At 51.3% G+C, this 19,007-nt stretch overlaps 1 protein-coding gene and 1 long non-coding RNA gene across 6 annotated transcripts in view; one reads left to right on the forward strand and one right to left on the reverse strand.

The window, feature by feature from the left end:
• Positions 1 to 768, reverse strand: part of B3GAT1 (beta-1,3-glucuronyltransferase 1) — a 42,650-nt gene extending 41,882 nt beyond the window's left edge. For 2 of the 5 annotated variants that reach the window (XM_030291051.4, XM_030291053.4), the window contains exon 1: positions 80 to 616. The gene's annotated coding sequence lies outside the window, so the exon portion shown is untranslated. Of the gene's footprint in view, positions 1 to 79 lie in introns of all 5 variants that reach the window. The other 3 variants (XM_030291052.4, XM_072918296.1, XM_030291056.4) reach the window with 3 other exon arrangements.
• On the forward strand, positions 517 to 4,434 carry LOC140680530 (uncharacterized). The gene is made up of 3 exons (XR_012051891.1): positions 517 to 638; positions 3,418 to 3,558; positions 3,844 to 4,434. It is a non-coding gene; the product is annotated as an uncharacterized lncRNA (long non-coding RNA).
• The last annotated feature ends 14,573 nt before the right edge of the window (positions 4,435 to 19,007 follow it).

Below are 19,007 nucleotides of genomic sequence, written 5' to 3' on the forward strand. Positions count from 1 at the left end.
CACGCATCCACACACCCTGTGCATAAAGGATCTGTGTCCTGCTCGGCTCAGCCATGCAGCGAGAGGAGGCAAGAGTTACCTGATTCGCACAGCCGGAGCCGCCTTCTCTCTCCATCGCGGCCGGGAAGCTGCTCCCATTCATGCTTTAATCCCTGGGAACAGAGGCACGATTGAAAGCGGCTCTTCGCCCATCCGAGAGGGCTCCCCAGCAACCTCCGCCTCCTTCTCTCCCCCCTTTTCTCCTCGTTTGTTGCGTCCGGCTTTGTGGTGGTTTTGTTGGTTTGTTTGGGATTTTTTTTTATGTTTTCTTTCTTAATCCAGGCGGCAACCACGACGCTGCTTCATCGCATCCCTGCCCGTGTTTCTCTCGCCCAGAAACAGCCCCGGAGAGCTCCCGGCTCCTGCTGTGGCTCCGCGCAGCTCCGGCTCGCAGCTCTGCCTTCTGCAGCGTGGCGGTCGGGAAAGAAAGAGAGCGAGAGAGGGAGGGAGGGAGCAAACAGGGAGGAGGAGGAGGAGGAGGAGGAGGAAGAGGAGGAGGAGGAGGCCAGCGGGATGCAGGAGGAAGGAGCCAGAGCGTGGCTGCTTTGTATCCAGAGCAGCGCCGACAGCCGCTCCCTGCCAGAGGAGGACTGCTGACGGTCTGTACCAATGCATCCCGCTCGGGCAGGGGCACCGCTCCCTGCGCCAGCCAGGAGAGAAGCCAGGGAATGGCCCCTGGAGGAATTGGGTCCTGCTCTCCTCACTCTCATCACCCACCGAGCTGGCGGCCGTGGGCTCGGGGAGCCGCTGCCCCGGCTCACGGAGAGGGGGAACGGGGATGGGGATGGGGATGGGGACAGGGATGGGGATGGGGATGGGGATGGGGATGGGAATGGGGATGGGGATGGGGATGGGGATGGGATGGGGATGGGGATGGGGACGGGGATGGGGATGGGGATGGGATGGGGATGGGGACGGGGACGGGGACGGGGATGGGATGGGGATGGGGATGGGGATGGGGATGGGGATGGGGATGGGGATGGGGATGGGGATGGGGATGGGGATGGGGATGGGGATGGGGATGGGGATGGGAATGGGGATGGGGGGGGGGATGGAATGGGATAGGGATGGGAATGGGATGGGGATGGGGATGGGGATGGGGATGGGGATGGGGATGGGGATGGGGATGGGGATGGGGATGGGGATGGGGATGGGGATGGGGATGGGGATGGGGGTGGGATGGAATGGGGATGGGGATGGGGGTGGGGATGGGGATGGGGACGGGGATGGGGATGAGAAGGCTCTGGCTGGTGAGGGGGCTCAGCATCACTCAGAGGAAGCTTGGAAGGTGACCATGTACTGGGAGCAAGGTGAGGTTCCTCTTCAGCCCCCAGGGTGGCAGGCAGAGCTCAGCTCCACTTCCAGCTCTTCACAGGAGTCCCCTTGGCTCCTCTCTGCCCATGCCCGTGCTGATGGCTCCCAGCTGAGCTCTGCTGGGCTTTGGGAGCAGTGGGCAGCACTCCATGCATCTCATCCCACTGCCTTTCTGTGCAGCACCAGCCTTCCCATGGCCCCACTCAGCCATCCCCACACAGCCACCAAGTACCCCATGTCCCTCCTGGGTGCTGCCCAAAGGTCCTGGCACTGGACAAAGGGCAGCAGGAGTGTTTTCCCATGGGAAGGAGGCTCTGGATGTGACTAGGGCTGCTGTGACAGCCGCAGCCAGCCCAGCAGGCACACAGGACCCGTGTGTGACCTCTATCCATGCACAAAAGCACAGGGATGCTCCCTTCCTCCTTGGGGATCACTTGGAGGAGGCAGGGCTTGAAGACAGCAAAGGTCCTGTCTCCTGATCCTGCCCTTTAGCAGCAGATCTCTCCCAGCTGGCTGAACACCACAGCATTTGGAGTGTGTCTCCAAATGCCAGCTGGGCAGTTTAACCTGAGCCAAAAGTCAGTGCTGAGCTTGGGGATGAGGCACCTTTCACCCGTCCTGAGCTGCTTCCAACCCCACCAATCCTCTCCAAGTGCCACCATTTATCTCTTTTCCCTTTCCACAGTGGACGTGCACAGATCCACAGATCCTCCCCTGCTGTTCCCTCTCTGTAAGGTTACAGTGCCATGGAAACCTGTAGGTATAGACAGATTTACTTATGCTTTACCAAAAAAGGAAGAACAAAGTAAAAAAAACATCATTCTGGTGCCTGGGGAAAGCTCGAGTACACAGGGATCTGAGATCCACAGCGTGGAGCAACCTCAGTGATTTCAGCAGGGATTCCCACTGTTTTCACTGTACTTTTTGGTTTTGAACCTACAGCATTCAGACTCCAGCTTTAACCTGTGCATCTCCAGGGGATGCAGAGATTTCTGTTGAGAAGTTTGAAATCCAAACATTACCTACAAATGATGAGCCCATCAACAAACCCCAGCTGACAAACCCCATCAGAGGCACAGGGATTCCCACACTCCTTTTTCCTGAAGTGGGGTGAGCTGGAGGACTCCACACCACTGCCTCAGGTGCAGATGAGCTGTGCTGAGCCTGGCAGAGCCTGTGCTGGACAAAGCAGGGAGATGATGCCTCCAGGCCACGCTGAAACACTGTCCTGGGTGATGCTGGAAGGAAGGAGCTTTAAACAGCCTCTCCCTGCAAGCTGCACCTACTCTGTGGAAGAGCAGGATGAGCAAGGAGTGCCAGCCCAGAGTCCTTCATGCACAGCCAGGCAGCTCCTGCTCAGCCACCTCCTCTGCAAAACACAGCAGCTCCTGCAATCAAAGGGAACGTGGCCTTTTTGTGTCCTTGGTCTCATTTTCTGCAAGGTACCTAGGGAGAGATCAGCTCCAAAGGCTCCTTGCCTGGGAATTTTGTGCCAGCTCAGCTAGTACTAAGGGTTTCACTGAGCTCCATGTCTATTAAAAATGCATAATGTCCACTTATATCAAAAGGGTGGATTCAGACCCAGTGCTTTTCCCAGGCTGTTATGGCATGCTGGAGATGGATAGGAGGCATCTGTCCCTTGAGGCCCATATCAGAATGAGAAAAGGGCAAATTCACTGAATATTTCAGGGGGGAAAAAAAATGAGAAGAGGCATAAAAATGCTCCTGCCACAAAAGCTAAACACATCAAAATTCAGAGGGGAGGGGAAGGAGATGTGCTACACCTGAGATTCATAAAATTATGAGTGAGCAGTAACATTTCAGGCTGAGCCCTGCACCAGCACCTCAGAAGACTCACAAAGGTGGAAAGAATTGGGAAAAGTATCAGGGAAGCTCAGGGGGGACTTAGAAAGGCATTGCTCCATCCCTGTGGACAAAAATTACAGTGTGACGCACCCAGAGCTGCTTTTGGTGATCAGAGCAGCAGAACAACCATGCAAAACCCCTGCCCTGACATTTCCCAAGGTTGTCCCTTTGAACCTTCACATATCCATTTGTCTGCAGGCTGGATCGAGCTGTACCACACTCCCCAAATTCCGGGAAGGAGCAGCAAGAGGGGAGTGGGAGGAGAGGCTCAGGCAGTCCTCCTGCAGGATCCCGGGATGAAGGGGAAATGTGCTCTTTGCCTGGATCCAGGAGCTTCATGTGAGTCTGGAAGAGGCAGCATCGCTGTTGACAGCAGTGTGTATAAACAGAGCAGCATTTCCCTGCTCCCTCCCCCTTCTTATTATAGCACAAAACACCCCGAGTAAAATACATACACACAACAATCCACTATAAAAGGAAAACAAAGCCCAGAGCGTGAGCGCGTGCACGCAAACACAGAGACACTGCTGGAGAGCACAGCACACATCCAATACCTTAAATGTCAATTTTTTAAATATTAATGCTGTGCTTCCGGCTAGGTTTATGTAAGGTTTGTTCCCACAGGGCTGGAGGCACATGGAAACCTAAAGGAGATGCTGCCAGCCCCACACCCGGTGCTGCCCCAGCCGCCCCGGGGCTCAGTCCTTGACCCCACTCTGTCTTGCCCTTCCCAACTGCACAGCCAGGCAGCAGCAGAGCCGGGGCAGGCAGGCTCCCTCCAGGCTTTTTTTCCTGTGAGGAAGCAGAGCTGCAGCTCCCGTTCTCCTCTCACCCGTGTTTGCCATCTGGCAGTGCCGGGAGCATCCGCGCTCGGAGCCAGGCACGGACACGAGCGGTGCCTCTCCCTGGGAGCACAACCAGCCCATCAGCCGAGGCTGTGGGGGCAAAGGGAGCAGCACCAGGGCCAATCTCAGCGCAAGCAGGGTGTGTTCAGCACAGACACGGGCTGGGAGCAGCTGGAGAGATCCCCATCTGAATCTAACCTGGCTGTCAGCTCTGCTGCTGCCCCAGCCCTGCACCTGCAGCAGCGCTGCCTTGGGAACTCAGATTAGTCAAAGAAAGAAACTGAGAGTTTCTAGCCAGGCAGACGCCTGAGAAAGAGCTGGAGAGAATGTAAATAATTCTCTATCTCTCTTGTTATTCACATTGTTTATAGTTAAGTTCTATCACTGTGTGTCAAGCACTTTGCACCAATGGTTTGGATTGTTTTCACTTCAGGACCAATGGAGTTGGTCCTCACGAAGCTCTGTATAAAAGAGCAGTGTATTTTGAATAAACCAGAGTTTTACTCTCAGCAGCCTTCTGGTCAGAGTCTCTACATTCCCATCCTGCCTTGACAGCGACACACCCCTTCGAGGCTCTGGAAGTGGATGGAGGAGGTTTCTGTTCCCTGATCTGCAGATGCAGCCCTCAGGACGCCTCAGAGCTGTGCACAGCACGTCCAGGAGCGGGTCAGAGGCAGAGGAGAGCAGAGGAGCCCTGGTGCTGCATCAGCAGGTGGTGCTCTGCCCTGCAATTAAGCCCCAGCCTGGTGTTTTCCCACCGGGATTTCCTCCAGTAAAGACACCTCAGCCTGACACAAGCCCCCTCTTCTCTGCCCTGCTGAGACACAGCCTGCACCAGCTCAGAGCCCGGAGGATGAGAGCTCTGCCTGGAGCGCCCCATGGACAGAGGTGCTCCTTAACCGCCTGGGAGAAACTCTTCGTGGGCTAAAGACCCAGCAGAGGCGAGCTGAACCCAGGGGAACATCCAGGAGGAAATGGTTTAACACACTGCTGGGAGCTGGCAGAGTGCTTCAATAACCCCCAGACTCCTCGTCCAGCTCCAGCCTTTCCCCAATCGTTATCCTGGCCGGGCTCCAAGGCAGAGATTGCTCAGGGAGCAGAACGGCGCAGCCGGTGCTAAATCACACACCAAACTGTCCTCGGAGTGGCTTTAATTTATTGGGAAGCACCCTCTTAGCAAACAAACACCAGCAGCTCTCTCCATGTTGCTCTGTGATTAAGCTCCCTTTCCAAACCCTCCCTGCACCCCTCACACAGGTCAGGAACTCTCATCTTTGCTTCAGAAGGGAGGAGGGGGAGCCAACGCGTGCAAGCACTGCTGGAATTATTGCTGGGTCTCTGAGTGTGCTGAGACAACTCCAAATGGGGGACTTTAGGATGACAAAAGTCACAGACTCTGTTTTTAGGGGTCAGGATACTCAGCAGCCAGTCCCAGCCTTCATCTCTCTCTTCTCTAACACTCCAGCTGGGCTCTTGGCACATCCTCTGCCCCATTTCCTGCTCTGCTGTCCCCACATTTTCCACCACTGCTTCTCCAGGCAGTTTTGGCTCTTACTGAGGGAGAACCTTCTTCAAGAGCAGCTTGTGACACTCTGGGATTGCAACACAATGAACTGATAAAGCAAGACATAGAAGCGCATAAATAATCATAATATCTCACGTCCCAAGATCACACAAGCAATTTAGATTCTTTTTTCGTGTCCCGTTTATAAATATTCATTTCAGAGATGTTTTAAACCAACAGAGCCTGATACAGAATTGCTCCAAAAGCTCCAGCTTGGTGTTCCCAGGCTGTGTGGAGAGACTACACCTCTCTGCAGCCTCACTTCATCCTGGCAGGGTGAGCACAGCCCTGTAAATATGCACACACCAGGGGGGCACAGCACAAAAGAACCAGCTCCTGTGGCAGTCATGTCCCTGCCATGTCCCCATTCCCTGCTAGTAACCTCCAGCTCCAAATTATGATGTGGCAACACGGGAATCATGTCACCTTGTCTGGCTTTACCAAGCTGCCACTAAACCAAATCACTGGGATATAAAAAAAAAAAAAACCCTGTTGTGTTCGTGCCTGGAAAAGAAAATTTAGTATGCAAACAGTGATAAACCCTCTGATGGTCACATTTATGTTTTTATCATGTAGTTAATCAGGAAGGAGTGTGTTCAGTTTAGATACAGCTCCACACTTTGCCTCTCAAATCCGAATCCCAGAAGGGCCTTATAAAACCATAATCTGCAATGCAAAATTGCAAAGCATATGGGAGTGTCTATAGATTTTCCAAATCACCTGTGCCCTAATTTAATATGAATAACAATTAGTTTACTCTTATCAGTTAATTGTGCCCCTTGTGGATTCAGCAACACTGCATCTCGTCACCGAGCGCCTTTGTCTGAACAAACTTTAATTACTCTGCCTCTCGCCCAGTCCCGCTCGGGGCTGCAGGAGGAAAGGCGGAATTGCTGCTGAACAAACACCCCACAGCAGAGCAGGGAGCGGGCAGGCTGCTCGGGGAGAGCAGCAAACAGAGCGACCCGGGTTTTACAGCAGTGAGTGTGACTGCAGTCCCTCCAGCTCCCGCATTCCACGGCATCCCAGAGCATCCCAGAGCAGCTCCCACATCCCAGAGCATCCCTGAGCAGCTCCCACATCCCAGAGCAGCTCCCACATCCCAGAGCAGCTCCCGCATCCCAGAGCATCCCAGAGCAGCTCCCACATCCCAGAGCAGCTCCCACATCCCAGAGCAGCTCCCACAGCATCCCAGAGCAGCTCCCACATCCCAGAGCAGCTCCCACATCCCAGAGCAGCTCCCACAGCATCCCAGAGCAGCTCCCACATCCCAGAGCAGCTCCCGCATCCCAGAACAGCTCCCACATCCCTGAGCAGCTCCTGCATCCCAAAACAGCTCCCACATCCCAGAGCATCCCAGAGCAGCTCCCACATCCCAGAGCAGCTCCCACATCCCAGAGCATCCCTGAGCAGCTCCCACATTCCAGAGCAGCTCCCGCATCCCAGAGCATCCCAGAGCAGCTCCCACATCCCAGAGCATCCCTGAGCAGCTCCCGCATCCCTGAGCAGCTCCCACAGCATCCCAGAGCAGCTCCTGCATCCCAGAGCATCCCAGAGCAGCTCCCGCATCCCAGAACAGCTCCCACATCCCAGAACAGCTCTCACATCCCAGAACAGCTCCCACATCCCAGAACAGCTCCCACATCCCAGAACAGCTCCCACATCCCAGAACAGCTCCCACATCCCAGAGCAGCTCCTGCATCCCAGAGCATCCCAGAGCAGCTCCCACATCCCAGAGCAGCTCCCACAGCATCCCAGAGCAGCAGCACCAGCAGATTTGCCAGCCCTGGACAGCACTGGCAGCTCTCCTCCCCTCTCTCCACTCCAAGCTGTGCCTCCCAGCCCTGGGCAGCAGCACCAGAAGGTTGGAGAAAGGCTCCATTCCCCTCGGGTGCTGTGATTAGCAGAAGATTGAGAACCCAGCACCAGGATCCTTTTTGCAGCTCTGCTGAGGATCTAATGCCAGGCACTCAAATCTGAGCCTGCTTCCTCAGCCCTTCAGCCCTGGCACTGATGGAGGTGATGGGCCCTGCCCTGCAAACACCCTTAGTGACCCCAGAAGGGTCCTAACATTTACCTGTGGCCTGGAAAACGGGTTTTCTTTTCAAGGCTCAGAATCACCCCCCGAGAATCATACAACAACAAAAAAAGAGCAGATTGAGGACGATTGCTCCTACTTCCATTTCAAACACTGCAGGGTTTTGCACACATACAGGCCTTCAATCTCAGTTACACCATCACCTTGGCAGCAAAACGTTGCCTTTGCACAGCAGAGGATGCAGGCTACAAACCCTTTGGCAGAGCTGAAGGAACAGGCCTGCAGCGAGGCAGATAAAGCCTGTGGTGTGAGGAATGATCCCATCCCTCTTCATCCAGCCCAGGTATGCTCCCATCCTGCTCCATCCAGCCTAGGAATGCTCCCATCCCCCAGGTGAAACGTAAATTTTAAGGAATTTAGAGATTTTAGAAGAGCTAAGATTTTAGTTAGAGATAAGCCTTACTAGAGTTAATTAAAATAAATGAGTAGGCCTCGATGAAGTTAAGAGTTAGTAGATAACTAATAATAATTGCTTGTCAGCACAATGTTGAGTTAGCTGGGTTTGTAATGAAGAATACACAAACTGACAAAGAGCTTTTAGGAACATAAGACAATTGTGGCCTCCTCTGTTCTGAAACCAACTGAAGACAAGGAATGGGAGTTCTACCAAGAGTTCATTTGTCATACTTGCATTGAAAAGGTAGAAACGTCAGAACGAGGAAGACTTCACTGACTTCCTCATTTTGGGACCCCTCCCCATGAAAGGGACACTGACCCATTTCAAGGAACAAACCACGCATGCTGAATGGCTTTTGGAGTGATCAGCATAGGAAGTGGGGAATGGGATGTACCAAAATGATGAATATGTATTTGTATTTTGGGTATTCAATACTTGTATAGATAAAAGGGCTCTGTAAGCACCTGAAAGGCACAGTGTGGATTTAGGAGCGATCCCACACACAATAAACACTCACTTTCTAACTTTAAACTGTTAGAGACTTTTTGTCCGTCACAGTTGGATATCGGTACTAGATCAATATCCAGATTTTTTAAATAAATCACAGGAATGCTCCCATGCGGCTCCATCCAGCCCAGGAATGAGATGTTGAAGCACAGAGGGTGTGCACCTTCCCCTCCTTGCTGGAGCCTCCCGCTGCTGCTCCCTCTCCCCGAAGGATTTTTACCATCACCGGGGTTTGGTGCAAATCTCTGCCTCTCACAGCACAAAGTCCTGCAGGTTTTCACCTCACAGCCTTCAGAGCAGGTGTAAAAGAAGGATTCTCCATAATCTGTGCTGATCCCTGCTCCTGCCTGGCCCCGAGCACGGATGAAGAGGACACTCACCCTGCTCAAGTCAGGGAATTCACTCCCTGCCACATCAAATACGCTCCTCACCTTTCTGCTGCCTGACCTCTGCTCCTCTCCAAAATGGGATATATCCACCCTTACCAAGGAATAAGCTGCTGTGAATACTTAATTGCTTTTATTACACGCCTGTAATCGTTATCATGACCTTTCTATGGACTCTTTGGATGTGCCTGTCACCAGGTCATTATTTCCGAGCCGTGGGCTCCAGAGGAACAGAGACATTAATCTGCTTCAGACAGCAGATCCAAAGCTCATGGTATTTGATCTCTCCTGGTGAAAAAAAGGAAGCCACAAGCTAGGCCAGGTTGAGCTCTGGAATTCTGGTGATGCCATAAATCCCTGATTTTCCCCAATGGATCCTCCCTGATTTTTCCCTCCTCGTCCCCAACAAGCTCTTGCCTCTCTTGTTGATCCCCTCAGCAGCTTAGCAAGCAGCGAAGCAAAAGCAACCACAATGACAAATCATAAATAGAGCCAATGTCGGAATCTGAGGTCTTGATGATTCCGGGATTGTAGAAAGTCTCTGTCTGTCAGCCCCGCTGCCAAAGCAGAAGCCATAATTCGTCTGTGCTGGTTTCAAGGTTGTTTATTCTGTTTATCTCTAACATGTTCTGCTGCCCTGCCGCAGCTCTGTCCTGCAGGGCAGCGTGTGGGGCTCTGCCCTCAGTGGGATGGTACAAACATTAAATACCACAAACTACCTGTGCTGGATTTACAATAACGTGCCAATATCTGTCACCTACGTTGGACAGTGTGTCCCCAGCCTGAACCAACAGAAAAATGCCAACACTGCAGTGAAACATGGAGGGCATGAAGAAGGAGAAAAAGGACAAGGCACACCCAATTTCCTCCATCTTGTCCCGTTTGGACCCCTTATCTAGAATCCTAAAATTTTACTTTTGCACCCGTGCCACACTTAATTATTACTTATATCAAACACTCAGAGCTTGTAATTCATCCTGTAAGATTGAAAACTCTTTTCCATGGGCAGAGATCACAGCCAGTGTCTCTGGGGCTCTGTCCAGGGGGGTTCCTGACCCCTGCCAGGGTCCCAGACCTGCCAGGGCAGCCAGAGGGATGCCCTGGATTCCCACAAGACAAGAGCAACTGGAACAGAGTGAGTGAGGAGTCCAAGCTGCAGTGGCCAGGATAATTCTGCAGGCAGCATTAGCTGCCTCAACAGCAGAGTGAGTCACTCCCCCAGCTAATTCCCAGCTAAAGAGAAAAATCAGGCTTTGATTCTCCATGGAGATACAAGCAACACCACCTTTGCAGTTCTCATCTGTGCTCCAAGCCATCCCACCCAGCACCATGCCAAGCACAGGAGGCACCAGGCAGGACGAGCTGGCAAGGGAGAGCAGGGGCTGTCTTTTGACCATCTCATTCTTCTCAGAACAAAGCCATGGCCCAGGCAGGGTTGCTTTGGCTGAAGCTGGAAATACAAACCCAACAAAAGCTCATCCTGCAGACCTGGCAGCTTTGGCAGTGTTCACGCAAGGCTGACAGCCTCACCCTGTAAATAAATTGCTCCTGGTGAAAGCAGAGGAGCCACCTCATCCATCTCAGGTGCTGCAAATCCACTGCTGGCCTTTCTGAGAGACTTCACTATATTAAGGGAGTTGTTTAAATGGCTACCAGCTCACCAAAGAGCCTTTTCATAAACGGAAATGTAACATTTGTTAAGCTGTTGTGGCTGCCCCATCCCTGGAAGTGTTCCAGGCCAGGCTGGACAGGGCTTTGAGAAACTTGGAATAGTGGAAGTTGTCTCTGCCCACGGCCTTCCAACCTAAAACATTCTATAATTGGCTGAATTTCTAATTAATGCCAATCCTTTCCTGTTTCTTCTCCGGTCTCCCAGCTACTCATTCCTGTCTAGAAAGAAAGAGACAAACCTCCAGCCAAAAGTGAGATAATGTCATGCTCCCTCTGAGAACAGAACGCTCCAGGGGAGGCACTGCCCAAATCCTTGCAGGAAGAAACCCCCCAAAATCTGGCTGCAGCCTGGAGCACTGCAGTGCTGCAGGAGCAGGGACAGCAATCTCATTCCCATCCTTGTTGGGACTACCTGGAAACAGAGGCCAGACAAAATTAAGGGAAACAAAAAGCAGTTCTATTTATTGAAGGGCCTTCAGGTACATTTAGAGCAGATGAAGCCCATGAGTTTTGTGGCTGTGACCTGGCCACAGCCACCTCCAGGCTGACACTGGTGTCTACCCTTTTCTGTGCAAAAATCCTGCAGGATCAGCTTTTCCCCCCCTCCCCTCCTGTGCCCCATCCCCAGCAGAAACAGCCCAGCCCAGGCTGGGCTTCCCCACAAAAACTGGGGAGCTTTTTGGTTTGATGCCTTTTTGGGCATACCTAAAAACAAAATTAGGAGAATAAAAAGCAGTTCTATTTATTGAAGGGTTTTCAGGTACATTTAGGGCAAACAAAACCCACCCAAAAATGGACAACTGGTCACAGGTTTTCACACTTTTAAAAGTTTGGTTCCTTTGCATATTGGGGTTTAATCTGCCAATCACATTAGCTTCAGCTAATGAAGTAATTTACCCCAAGTTTGCTCCCACAACTCACTTTTGTTTCCATCTCTCTGGCCTGAGGCAGTGAGGTGTCCTTGATTGCCAGGCCTGGAGAGGAATTGTTGAGTCTGCCCCAAATGGGGAAGCAGCAGCTCACACTGGATATGGAGTTTGGAGTTCTACACTAAAGAACTGCAGGTTACTAATATGTGAAAAATAGAAAAGCTAAAATCCTAAGGCATCAACTCAGGCACAGGCAGGAAAGTGCTCAGCACTCAGACATGGGCACAGGCACACCAGGCTGCTCTGCCCTGCAGAACACAGCCCTGAGCTCACACAGCATTTCTGTGCAGGGACTGAGGGCTGGGGGCACTCCCAGCCAGCAGCAGCCTCTGCCAGGGAGCCCAGCCCAGCATTTCAAAGCGCCACACAAGGATAAAAACAAGAAACTCCTAAATAAGCACTTTGTTGCTGGATCTCAGAGCCCTTTACACAGCTGCTGCAGTGCCTCTGACACGGCTCAGCTCTTGCTCAGGCCACAGGGACAGTCTCAAATTGGCCCAAAGTGTGCCCAGAACTAAATAAACTTGCAAATGTCCAGTCTAAGGTTGTGTTGGATGCTGAGCCCGTTTCTCCTCCCCTCTCTGTTCCGAGAAATGCAGCTGTTCAGGGAATCAGATCATCAGGGCTCACTCAGAGCCTGGCTGGTCACGGTGCTTCCCTTCAGGCTCTGAACTGCAGCACCAGGACACCGGGCTCTGTGCTTGTGACAGGCCAGCAGCTCATCTCTGTTCAGGTAAATTAAATATGGCCCTGATTAGTTCTGATACACACAGGCATCCCCTGCCAGCATCTGAGGAACAAACAGGCAGGACAGGAAAAACGTTTTTCCCTTGCTGTGAGAGGAGCAAGTGTAAGGAACAGCCCGGAAAAGACAAACATTTCTCATCTGTGTGAAGCACAGCATCATTCCCACCCAGCAAACCACCTCCAGAATTCAGAAACACATCTGGATCAACCTTTGTGCCCACAGCCAGTCGCGGGATCATTCCTGAGACCAGGCTCGGCATCCACGCACGCAGAGGTCTGTTCATGCCCAAGCTCCCCTCACCTGTACACCCCAGCCTCGGCTGGGATGGATTCCCTCGGGCACAGGCTGATGGAGGGAGCAGCCAGAGCCCGTCAGGAAGCATCAGGCTCAGGGCTGCCTCCTGCACTCAGCTCCATCCTGCTGCTGCTTCCCAGCTCTGAGCAAACACTCCCCACTCTCCCTTTGCAGGGCCCGCCTGCCCTCGGGCGGCACTCAGGGCTTCATTTCCTAAATGCTGTGATTATTATTTCATGGGAAGCCAGCTGGAGGCCAGGCTGGGTGAAGTGGGCTTGCTTTTCAGGCAAACTGCTCGCTGGAAGGGCAGCACAGCAAAGCTGGCAGGGAAGGAAAGTATGGGAAGTATCCAAAGACTGGGATGGAGGATGGTCCCTCTCCTCTCCTCTCCTCTCCTCTCCCTCTCCCTCTCCCTCTCCCTCTCCCTCTCCCTCTCCCTCTCCCTCTCCCTCTCCCTCTCCCTCTCCCTCTCCCTCTCCCTCTCCCTCTCCCTCTCCCTCTCCTCCTTTTGGAGATCCCATGTTCAGCCTCAGAGCAAGGCACCCAATAAATGACAATATTGGAAAAGTCTGTAGCAGCTCCATGTTTGAGTTTGCACAGACATTTGCACTTGAAGCAGACTCAAATCCTGATGTTTCACCTTCCCTGATCGATTCCAGCATCCAAACTTGGTGCACCACTGAGGGCAGGGAAACATCCCATGCAAACAAGGTGCAGTATTAACTTCTATTTGTAGATGACTTTTTAAAGTGCCTATGAAATACTACTCTGAAATAAACCCACCTCTTTTAGCTCTCCCCTGGCTAAACCCCCAGTCACACACTCCATCTGAGCCCAGGCTGCATCTCAAGCAGCAGAATTGAGCACAAAAGTTTTATTTCTTCAATTCTAAAACAGCCCAGGACACATCTAAGGGTTGGATGCACAGCTCATCAGCTTCCACCAAAAAAGGAAAGATGAAGTAACTGATACCTGTCCCTAATTGCCACTCCGTGTCGCAAAGCAGTGCCACAAGGGCCCCAAATGAGTGTCCCCAAGGTCCCCAGAGCTGTGCATCTCTGTCCTCTGTCTAGGTCTGATACCTGTCCTAATTGCCACTCCTTACCCCAAAGCAGTGTCCCCAAGGACCCCAGAGCTGTGTATCTCTGTTCCCACCCTACAGCTGATACCTGTCCCTGATTGCCACTCCTTGCCCCAAAGCAGTGTCCCCAAGGGTCCCAAAAAGCTGTAGATCTCTGTCCTGGCCTTACAGCTGATCCCAGACCCAAAGCAGTGTCCCCTAGAGCCCCAAAGCAGTGTCCCCAAGAGCCCCAGACCTGTGGATCTCTGTCCTCACCCTACAGCTGATCCCTGCCCCAAAGCAGTGTCCCCAAGGGCCCCATATCAGTGTCCCCAAGGATCCCCAGAGCTGTGCATCTCTGTCCTTGACCTACAGCTGATCCTTGCCCCAAAGCAGTGTCCCCAAGGGCCCCAAAGCAGTGTTCCCAGGGGCCCCAAAACAGTGTCCCCAAGGGCCCCAGACCTGTGGATCTCTGTCCTCACCCTACAGCTGATCCCTGCCCCAAAGCAGTGTCCCCAGGGGCCCCAGAGCTGTGTATCTCTGTTCCCACCCTACAGCTGATACCTGTCCCTGATTGCCACTCCTTGCCCCAAAGCAGTGTCCCCAAGGATCCCAAAGAGCTGTAGATCTCTGTCCTGGCCTTACAGCTCATCCCGGACCCAAAGCAGTGTCCCCAAGGGCCCCAAATCAGTGTTCCCAAGGACCCCAAAGCAGTGTCCCTAAGGACCCCATACCAGTGTCACCAAGGACCCCATACCAGTGTCACCAAGGACCCCATACCAGTGTCACCAAGGGCCCCAAATCAGTGTCCCCAAGAACCCCAAAGCTGTGTCCCTAAGGACCCCATACCAGTGTCACCAAGGACCGCAAAGCTGTGTCCCTAAGGGCCCCAAAGCAGTGTCACCAAGGACCCCAAAGCAGTGTCCCTAAGGGCCCCAAAGCAGTGTCACCAAGGACCCCAAAGCTGTGTCCCTAAGGACCCCAAAGCAGTGTCCCCAGTGAGCCCAGAGCTGTGATCTCTGTCCCTGCCCTACAGCTGAGCTGCTGGCCCCGGCAGTGGCCCTGGCCAGCTCTGCTGGCGCTGTCACCCCCAGCTCTGACAGGAGCAGCTCTGCTCGGCACACTCGGCTGAGCAGCCCCTTCCAGCACAGTTTGTTATTCACATGCTCCGCCTGCTAATTGCTCTGTGAAATGGGCAAGGAGCAGATGAGGAGCAGAATGCAGCTCCTGACAAATTCCCCGTCGCTGTAAATACGGCTCACCTGGCTGTAAACAAGGAAATGCTAACAGAGAAGAAAAGCAGGAAAAGCAGAGCAGAGAAAAAAATAAAATAAATCTCAAGCTTCTATGCTTCAAGGCAGCCTGCACAGGGGTGAGGACCCCAATTTATTTGGTGTTTCACTCCAAAGGCACCTGGGAGCCCCTGGGGAGCACATGCTAATGCCAGCACAGCTACAAACCATTCCAGCAGAGCTGATTAGTGCCCAGCAACCTCTTTGTCTTGCTGAAGATACCCTGAATCAAGGTCTCCCAGCGAGGCTCTCTGCCTCCAGAGCTAAATCCTAAAAAATGGGAGCAAGGCAAGGTTTAAAAACAAAGCAAAGAACTTTGTTTCCTTCAGGCTCTGAGCATCTCATCAGTTAGGATAGGCTTCTGCATCTCCCAGTGCACAGCCCCACCACAGAACCAAGGATCTGCTGCCTCTTTGCAGGTGTTATGCCTCTGCTATTTTAAGGAAAATATAATTTGCTCTTAAAGATAATGAGATTTAAAATTAACAAACTTGGGGCTTTAAGCTCTCTGGGTTGTGAATCCACAGGCAGCACTTTTAACACGCTTCCAGATTTCTCCTCGACAGCCACAAGGCCTCAAAGCTTTTTTAAACCCAAAACTTCAAGGTTCTGACATTTCCAGGAACAGGGGCTCTACGGGGAAACATCAAATACCATCAGATTCACAAGCACGTGGCAAAAATTACAGCAGTAGCATGAAAACAGCTGGAATTGGTGACTAAATTCTGGTGCAATGATAGGGTCCAACAGTGTGAGTCACCCCACTGTTGTTATTGGACACGAAATGAGTACACAGAAGCTTGGGAAGTTCGAAAGAGAAAAAGACCCAGTTTTATTCCAACATCTGGTATTTATAGAATTCCAAAGGTGACTGTGGACTGGAGGATGGAATTAGCACTTCTCCAACCACACTGGTCCAAAGATCAATCAATCATTTCTCTCCACCCATAGAGAAATATGTAAACTATTCTATTTATACATGAAATTGTGCGGGAACTCTGACTCTCAAATATGTAAACATTATCAGAAGGCTAAAGAAGTTTCATGAGACCTTTAAAACTTTCAGAAAAAAACTATAAAAGAAAACTTAATACTTTTAAAAATCACACCAACACCCCATCCCAGAGGAAAATCCATTTCATTTCTAGGTGTAGAAGAAATACAAACCCAGCTCTCAGTCTTTGGTGATAGAAGGTGCTGGAAACCCTGAAATTATGGGCTGCAAACAACGGGAAACTCAAGAGTGACAGTTTCTATAGTTCCTTGTAGAAAAACAAGTAGGAGGTGTCCTAGATTGAAAAGCAAGATGTATCCCATTTGCCATCTGTAGGGCAGTTGTCTTGTGTTAAGTGGGCAGTTTTTCCTTATCTCTTCCACAACCAATCCTCCCTCAGGGGAGACATCTGCTGATAACGGGCTATTGAGTGTCAGTGTGTGGCTGATAAGAGCTGTTAAATCCCATTGTGGGATGTTCCACCCAGAGGGAGGAGCCCAGCATTCCTACCTGGATATAATCTGGGTTTTGGGACGCCAGCATGGCTTTTCCTGCACTGGATTTCCCAGAGGAACAGCTGCCTCTTCCACTGCAGGAAGACTGCACCCTTTCCTACAGGATCACTGCTCCAACAGAACCACACCTGACACTCCAGGGACTGCAGCCACAATTCCAATTGGACTGAAGCCAACACCCTGACCAACAGGGTGTCAGGTTGTGTTCTGATTCTGTCAGTGTTGTTTTGGTTCACTGCATTGCTTATTTTATCTTTTTATTTCCTTCCCTAATGAAGAACTGTTATTCCTGCTCCCATATTTTAGCCTGAGAGCCCCCCTGGCCTGGCTTGTAAGATCAGCATGTATTCTATTGCCATCTATTGGAGGTCGGGCAGTTTCCTTATCTCTTCCAAAAACAATGTCTTCCTCCAGGGAGATATCTTCTGTTAATGGGCCATGCATGACTGGGAAAGTTCCATCAGCCCATGGGGAGACGCTCCACCCAGAGGGAGGAGCCAAGCAGCCCTACCTGCATAAAATCAGCACTTTTTGAGACACTGGCAGCCACTTCACTGGATTCCCAGAGGAGCAGCTTCTTCCCCACTGGATCCCCAGAGGAAGACCAGGCCCAACTACTCCATCATCAGACCTTCAGAGAAAACTCCACCCTTCTACAGATCCCCGCTCCAGCAGCATTTCATCTGCCACTGCAGGAGGAGCAGCCACCATTTAACTGGACTGTTACCAACACCCTGACTCCTCAGGGTGTCAGGGTTCTGACTCAATCACTCTTTTCATTTGTATTAATTACATTTTTAAATTTATTATTATTTTTGTTTAGTTTTTCTCCTAGTAAAGAACTGTTATTCCCATTCCCATATCTTTGCCTGAGAGCCTTTTAATTTTGAAATTGTGGTAACTCAGAGGGAGGGGAGTTTAACTTTTCCATTTCACAGGAGGCTCTTGCCTTCCTTCACAGACTCCTGTCTTTTCAAACCAAGACACCACCTAAATTCCAAATTTATAACAATTCACAGGGAAGGAATCTACATTTTTCCATTTCAGGGAAGGCTCCTGCCTTCCTTAGCAGACACCTGGCTTTCCAAACCTAGACAGGAGGGAACTCCCATGTGTGGGAAATGAACTCTGTCGCTCTTTGGGGCACGAGGACATCAGCTCTGATAGAAGCTATCAGACGAAGTCCAGCAGATTAGGGAAAACAGCCATGGAAATTGGAATTCACGGGATCCTTTTGCTGCAGACAGATGGTCATTTCAGCTTTCTATTCTCTAATCCCTTGTTTTGCCAAGCAAACATCCTAAATCCCAGATAATGTAGGGTTTAGCATCTCGTGCGTTTCCCCCAGCATTAAGGCTGGCTCCAGAGATAGGATACATATGCTGGAACATCTGCATGCCCGAGGAATTTACAGCCACAGGAGTCTCCTACCTGGACAATCTGTGGATTTCGATTGGAATTTCAGTGGCATTTGGGGATTTTTTTGATTCCTGGGTGGAATTTTGAGTGGAATTTCTGGGTAGATTTGGAGATTTTTTTTTTTATTCCTATGTGAAATTTTGGGTGGAATTTGGGTGTGATTTCAGAATTTTTTGGGATTCCTGTGTGGAATTTTGGGTGGAATTTGGGTGGAATTTCAGTATTTTGGGGATTCCTGTGTGGAATTTGGGTAGGATTTCAGGATTTTGGGGATTCCTGTATGGAATTTGGGTGGATTTGGGATTTTTGGGATTCCTGGGCGGAATTCGGGTGGATTTGTACAGTACAGGCCATCCTGGCCTCGAGCCCCAGCAGGTAGCACAGGCCCCTGATAAAGCAGCCTTTTCCAGCCATCCTGGGGATTAAAGGGAATTTTTACTGGGAATGGCCTTTCCCTATGAACTGCTCAAATTCCAAACCCAGACATGAAACTCTGCTGGGAAAAAAACCCAGGCTACCAGGCTGAGGCAAAGGAGCTGATTTCTTATGGAAGAGGGAGAGGAGCAGGAGACTGATGAGGGCTTGGTGCTCAGAAATTCCTTCCCAGTTCCCCTGCTTGTCAGCTCAAGTGATTCACTGGAGCAGCTCCTGAAAACTCACCGAGGGCATCCACAATTAAACAGATATTGAGCTGAATTTCATGAAATATGCATCTTGTTTGCTTTCTAAAAAGTTATTTACATCAGGCTGTGAAAAGACCAGAAATGGAGAATTAGAGCAACAATCACTCCCCAAGTGCCCTCTAATGAGCTCTGTGTGGATGTGGAACTCGGGATAGTCTGGAGGAGCACTGGACACACTGCTGGTGTTGAGAAATGGTCCAGAGCTCCTGAACCAGCTGCAGGTCCATCCTGGCTTCCTCACAGGGCAAAGGATGAATTATTAGAGCACAGAAATCACACCTGCATTGTAAATAATGGTCACAGCAGAGTCCCAAATGGGATATCTCAATAAACGCACTTTTTAGGAGCTCCAGAGGAATTTTTTAAGAGCACAGGAACTCGGAAAA

The sequence above is a fragment of the Taeniopygia guttata genome, chromosome 24, assembly GCF_048771995.1.
Source record: "Taeniopygia guttata chromosome 24, bTaeGut7.mat, whole genome shotgun sequence".
NCBI classification, from domain to species: Eukaryota; Metazoa; Chordata; class Aves; order Passeriformes; family Estrildidae; genus Taeniopygia; species Taeniopygia guttata.